At 34.5% G+C, this 6,351-nt stretch overlaps 1 pseudogene; it reads left to right on the top strand.

The window, feature by feature from the left end:
* Positions 1-1,487: 1,487 nt before the first annotated feature.
* LOC128240021 (glutathione peroxidase-like) lies at positions 1,488-4,376 on the top strand (annotated as a pseudogene).
* Positions 4,377-6,351: the final 1,975 nt, after the last annotated feature.

Raw genomic sequence — 6,351 nt, 5'->3', positions numbered from 1 at the left:
GTACTCCAGTTTTACCCACAACACAAGACCACACTCTCCCTCAACATAATGCCAAGGAGTGAGTGTAACTTAGTATAAGTTATCACACATTTATGTCTTCACACTCTTTGTTTATGTTGAATAATGTATAATGTTAAAACTAATGAATTTATGATTTACAATGTCTCAACAGAAGACAGGTTTATTACAGGACATGCAATAATTCAAGATTTATTTGAAAGCGCGATAAAGATACGATCTCTTAATATCAACGTAACCGCTATTATAACATTTACTAATTAGTAATATATTAATAATTGAATAAAAGTCCCGATGTACAATTCAACAAGATTGGTGTGATAGTATTAATTCATCGCCAAAGTCAGATAGCTACAGAATTCAGAAAAAATCTTTAGAAAGGTATCTTTTATGTTTTAAAAATGATATGATTGGATAGCACATACTTAATTGATAAAAAGAAGGTCGATATAGACATATTGAAAGGGAAAATAGAATATGTACTGAATGCAATATAAACTGTGTAATGAATAAATACCACTTCCTACTTATTTGTCCATTTTTATCGTGATCTAAGAACACCCCACTTGCCTAAATATTATACACGTTGGTCATGTTTGTCCAAATTTGTAACATTATTGTCAACAACAACGACATCAACGACAAAATCGCAACTTACCTATTTCAAGGTTTAAAACATCGAGGTTGATACTTAATTTTGAAGATGATCTTATCAACACAGATAGTTAACATACTTTTTCTATAATATAATGCTTTTATTATGCTGATTTATTTTAAATTTCACCCGCATTTTTATCTTAGTGCTATGGCAATATATTTAATGTATTTGCCAATAAAACATTGACCTGACTTGACCTGATAAACACAGTGTTCGAAAAAAGCGTTTTTTAAAACATGTTTGTTGTAACTAGCTAATTGACATTTCGCTATTATATCTACCATTAAAATTACTGGAAAGCCAGCCTAATGGATCTTCACGCAATGTGTGATATTGAACACATAACAACACCCATTGTTACCATTTTCGCTTATATATTTGGTCACCATATGGCTTGTTATTGACAGCCCATATATATTGCACTTAATATAACAAATCTTGCACGTACAATACATTAATTAAAGTGGGCAGTAAAATCAGTTAATGCAATTCATGAAATAAACGTATAAAGTGTACAGCATAATGTTTGAAATGCCTTAATATATATGTGATATATATTTTTTCATGCTCTTTTTTTGTCATGTGTTTGTGACATGAGTGTAAACAATGATAGATGTTTACTTGTGTCACAATTTCCAACGCCTGACATATTTGTATTGTGGAATGTGACAGTTCACCAAAATATTTATGGCTGTCTGCCGTCATAAATGCATTTAAATGAGCCAGTGAAATAAAGCGTAATAAAGGAAACGTTTATTAAAGAAAAGTAGTCATTAATCAATATTTGTATCTAATGCTATGCTAATAATTAAACATTTTAGAAATGCAACTTGATCGTGTTTAATGGATTTACAAGCACTCGTTTGAATATTGAATATGTGAATAGAAGAAGACCTTTAATTCTTAGTTCCGTGAAGGTTAGACGAAAATATTAGTGCACAATATACGTGCACAGCGGGGAATAAAAAGTACACTGTTTGCCTGTCCAATGAGCATAACTGTGCATAAAGTAAACGTGACTGAGTGTTTGCTATCATTATGTCATGGAGTTTTAAAGTCTATTTCATTACTCATTTGTACGTGCTGAAAAACGTAATAGATCGTCGCAGGCGAACGTGTATATATAAACTCAAAAGGACTTCACTATCAGTCACAGAGAAATGAAATGTTAGGTGAGAGTGGAGTTAGAGCGCTCCTCACGGTTGCCTCCCTCGTCGGGGGAGCCGTCGGCGCCGGAGATCGGGATGGCATCAACCCGCGCCAAGTCTGCAGACCGTCAACTGGAAACGAGACAGCTTACGATTTCCAATTCCAAAACGTCTTCAGCAATGCGGCATTCAATATGGCCCAGTTCCGTGGCAAGTTGACGCTGGCCGTCAACGTGGCGACGTACTGAGGCAAGACGTTCCAGTACCATGGATTGAATGCACTACAATCCCAACATGGTGCTGAGGGCTTTCAGGTCGTTGGCTTCCCGTGTAACCAGTTTCGCGGGGTGAGTAAATACATATGTTGTTTTTTTAATGTTAGGTATTTGGTAAAATTTACATCATTAGTGACATAGACGTCAAGAAATACAGTATAGATATAATTTTGATAAGAACTAATGAAGAGGCTTAACCATTGATGAGATTTCATTGATGAATATCTTAGAAAATGGCGTCAATTTACATATTTGGTGCTATAAATCATCACATATGCATTTATAACATTAGTATGTATTTATTATATAAGTAGAATATCGCATTCATAGTTATCAAAATTGCAATTTATTAAACCAGTCTGTTTAATTTAGATTGAACTCGCTGGTACTGTTTGTGCAAAGCTCAATGCTCCGAGTTAAGAATCCCCTTGGTATTTGCAATCCATTTCTACTTAATAAAGCATCATTTGAGCCTCGGGGTTTTATGAAACATTATCTGAAACATTATCATAGTATTACACGCACTTTTGCACGATTATTTGACACTGGGACTTTTAAACAACTATACCTCTACAACTACCACAATTGCGCATACAACTGCAACCAAGTCGATAACTAACAGTAACAACATCAACATAAACGACAACAACATCAACGTATTCAACAATTTTGACTACAATATATACGCATACAAGTATATCAACAAAATATATCTGCAGTACTGACAATAGCAATCTGTGACAAATGTGACCCAGTTGTAAAAATCTATTTTTGTGAGAAAAAAACATACAACGTTTAACGTGCGAGGAATGCCATTTAATGGTAGATAAAACCTGGCTTTAATCACTATCCAAGGAGCGTGAACATATATGTTTGAAATGAGATCTTACGTTTCCCAGCTGTGAATAATAAAATTCCATTTTTCCAAGGTAGGAAGAATATGATCGGGGAAAATATGGTCCTATGCAGAACAGGACCACACCCTTTCGTAACTCGTGCCAACAAGAGTTATTAATATAGTGTTGTAATAGCTTTTCTTTTTCACAATCGTTGTAAACTAATCTACTTGATATCCCAGCAAGAGCCTGCAAGGACGGGGTTAGAGCTGATAAATGGAATCACGTACGTGCGGCCTGGGAACGGCTTTGTGCCCAAGTTCCCGCTCACGTGGAAGATTGACGTCAACGGCAAAAACCAACATCCAATGTTCACATATCTCAAGGTCAGAATTTGACGTGTTCCAAAAAACGGGCCTTTTTAAATACTAATCCTGCCTAAATTGTGTAGACTTAAATAAATAGTGATTATTTCGGACGCCAAGTTTGTGTAGTCTATTGTAGCAAGAACACTGTCAATACATGATGTTTTTCCAATCACTTCAGCTACCAAGTTTGCATTGTCCTATTTAATGATATACCATTCTAATCAAAAGTCGCATATCTATATCGGCATTTCTATCGGCTTAACGTGTTTTGGACACATATGGTCTATCATAAATAACGATGTCCAACGTGTGTATATTGCCGACGTTGTATCTTTCTAGTCGCTGTGTCCGGCCACCACTCGAAGGATCGTTACGCCGGCGCTCTACAGCCCCGTGTTCATGGAGGATATCCGATGGAATTTTGAAAAGTTCCTGATAGGTCCCGATGGCCGTCCCATTTACCGGTACTCTCCGGACACGGACCCGGCCACGGACGCCAAGTTGCAAGCTGACATCCGGGCTGAGCTCGCAAAAATGAATAGTGGTTATTCTCTAGGCGCTGTTCATTGGCTTGTGGAATAGAAACATGTACAGATATCACTTGTCGAGGTATAAAAGACAAAAGGTTCTACTTGAACATTACAAATAAAAGTCTGAGCTTTTTAAGATATTTACAGTTTAAATGATCACGATAAACCTTTTTCAAAAAAGTAAGTATATTGGCTAAATGAAAAAATGAGGCTTACGCTTGTTATTCACAAACTGTTTTGAAAAAATGGGCCGGACTCATGTAGAACCTATTAGCTTTTACCCCTCTGTTTACCACCCATGCTCATAATTTCTGTCATTGGTGTCTATTTTATTTTAGTGACCTTTGATTGTTTTATATTTATTGACTTTTTTTTTCTTTTGTGAGTTGTTGCTTAGTCTCCATGATTTGGCGGTCACAAACAGTTACACTGTAGACCGCCGAGGATGTGTCCTACTAGACTCGGGTCTTAAGTGCATTCAGCTCGACTCTGGGGGTGGACATGACTAGTTATTAAAATAAAATAAACTCATATTGGATAATAGGTTGTGTTACTTTGTTTCTTTATCGGTTTATTTTGTTTTATTCAAATCAATCCATATTTAATAATGCAATGAAAACTGTTGATCCTAATTCAAAACAAAACGACGAAAATGGCCCTATATTGGTCAGCATCAATCCTAATTTACGAGGATGAACATCATTAAAATAAAATTAACAACACAAATGTTTTAATATATAAAAAAGGATGAATAAATGTCGAAAACTATTGTTCTTATTAAGGATAACGTGTTTAATTTGAAATTAACGCGCAGAAAACTTCTACTTCATGAGACGATAGAAGATCACAGTAAATCTTTTAGCACTTACCAATCTGTGTTTGCGTGAATAGCTATTATATACACGGTTACAATCGAGTTATCAGTAATTAATGCTTTCCCAAAATGCATTATTTGGTAAGTAGTTAAAGGTTTATCACTCAAAATTTATGTTTATAATACATGTGTTTGTAATGATTTTGTAAAAAATAGTATCACTTTAAGTCATTGCCAAGAGAAGGGGGGGGGGGGTTACAATCACATTTATTTAAAACAATATTTTTAAATTGTATACATAATTGCCATTTTATAACATGACTTCTTTGGAAACTACGGAAATACATGGCTGATAAATACAACGCATAATACTGATAATGTGTTTACTGAAAACAAAGTTTTAGTAAAGTAAAGGAGCTATCGTAGGGTGTTTTAGTAATGGATTAAGATAATAAGTATGTACTTACAAAAATGTTTTGATGAGTCGCAATGGCATAAGTATTTATTTTTTTGTAAGTACAAAATAATTTTCAACATTTTAGTGGTCTACATTGTATTGTGTAACTTGGTCAACAGCTGTTTATTTATACCGCCTCACCTAATTAAAATAAATTACAACTCAATTTTACCTTACGCAATTAACAACATGCTCAGTAGAAATTTTCGCTATCTATTATATGCAGAATGGAATCTAACTGCAAGTTTTAATAGAAGCCGTAAATTCAAGATTGTGAACGGACGTAAATCCGTTTTAAAATTTAATAAATTTAAACAAAGCTAAACCAGGAGGCCCCATTCAGTGAAGGATCTTAGTCGTTACGTTAACAATATTATATCTGTATAAACGTCACAAATTTCAATAAATGGAATATTTTTTTTATTTCAAAATAAAAAAAATCATTTTTCATACTGACATATGCTATTCTCACTCAAACATTTATAAGCAAAATAACTAATATTAAAAAATGACAATTTGATAATTTCAATTTACGCCTAAAATAGACTGAGATCTTTGATGAAAAGGGCCCATTTACACCATTTCTCCAGTATAAGTGTTGCAAAGGAACATCTGTCTCGTCCGATTCTACAGTGAAAGGTTTATCTGTAATACGTCAAGGTTCTATTATAGGTCCCTGGACATCCAGTTGGCTTTTAAAGTTTAACCCTAAGAAAACAGACAGAAACAGTCTCGAGAAAGACATAAGTACTACATCCGCCTATCTATTTGCAGGATGAACAGATTCTCTCAGTCGAATTATTCTTTCAAAAGATAGATGAGGGTCCTGAATGACCTATATTAAAACAAGAGAATAAATATAATGCGTAATTTAATATTCGTTTTGGATTGAAAATCACTTGAGATCATTTTTATTGCATTCATACGGCCAATTCGGGAACACAGTGACATTCTTTTCGATAGCTGAACTCAGTAACAAAAAAAACTTGGAAAGATTCAACAACAAGCTTCAAGAATCACGACAGGCGCCTCTAAACTTGTATCAATCTCTAAGCAAATGGAAGAAGTTGGATAGTACACAATTGAAAATCGTCGTAATAGACATAAATTATTTCAATTATTCAAAATGAAAGAGCATCTTGTTTCAGAATATCTTTGTGATTTAGTACCACAAACTGTTGGAAACGCGAGTAACTACTGTTTACGCAACGCAAATCATCACCTGCACGTTCACGCTCGCAAATCTT

Source organism: Mya arenaria, chromosome 7, assembly GCF_026914265.1.
Source record: "Mya arenaria isolate MELC-2E11 chromosome 7, ASM2691426v1".
Lineage (NCBI taxonomy): Eukaryota > Metazoa > Mollusca > Bivalvia > Myida > Myidae > Mya > Mya arenaria.
The sequence above is the reverse complement of the archived record's forward strand: the minus strand, read 5'-3'. Positions and strand labels throughout refer to the sequence as shown.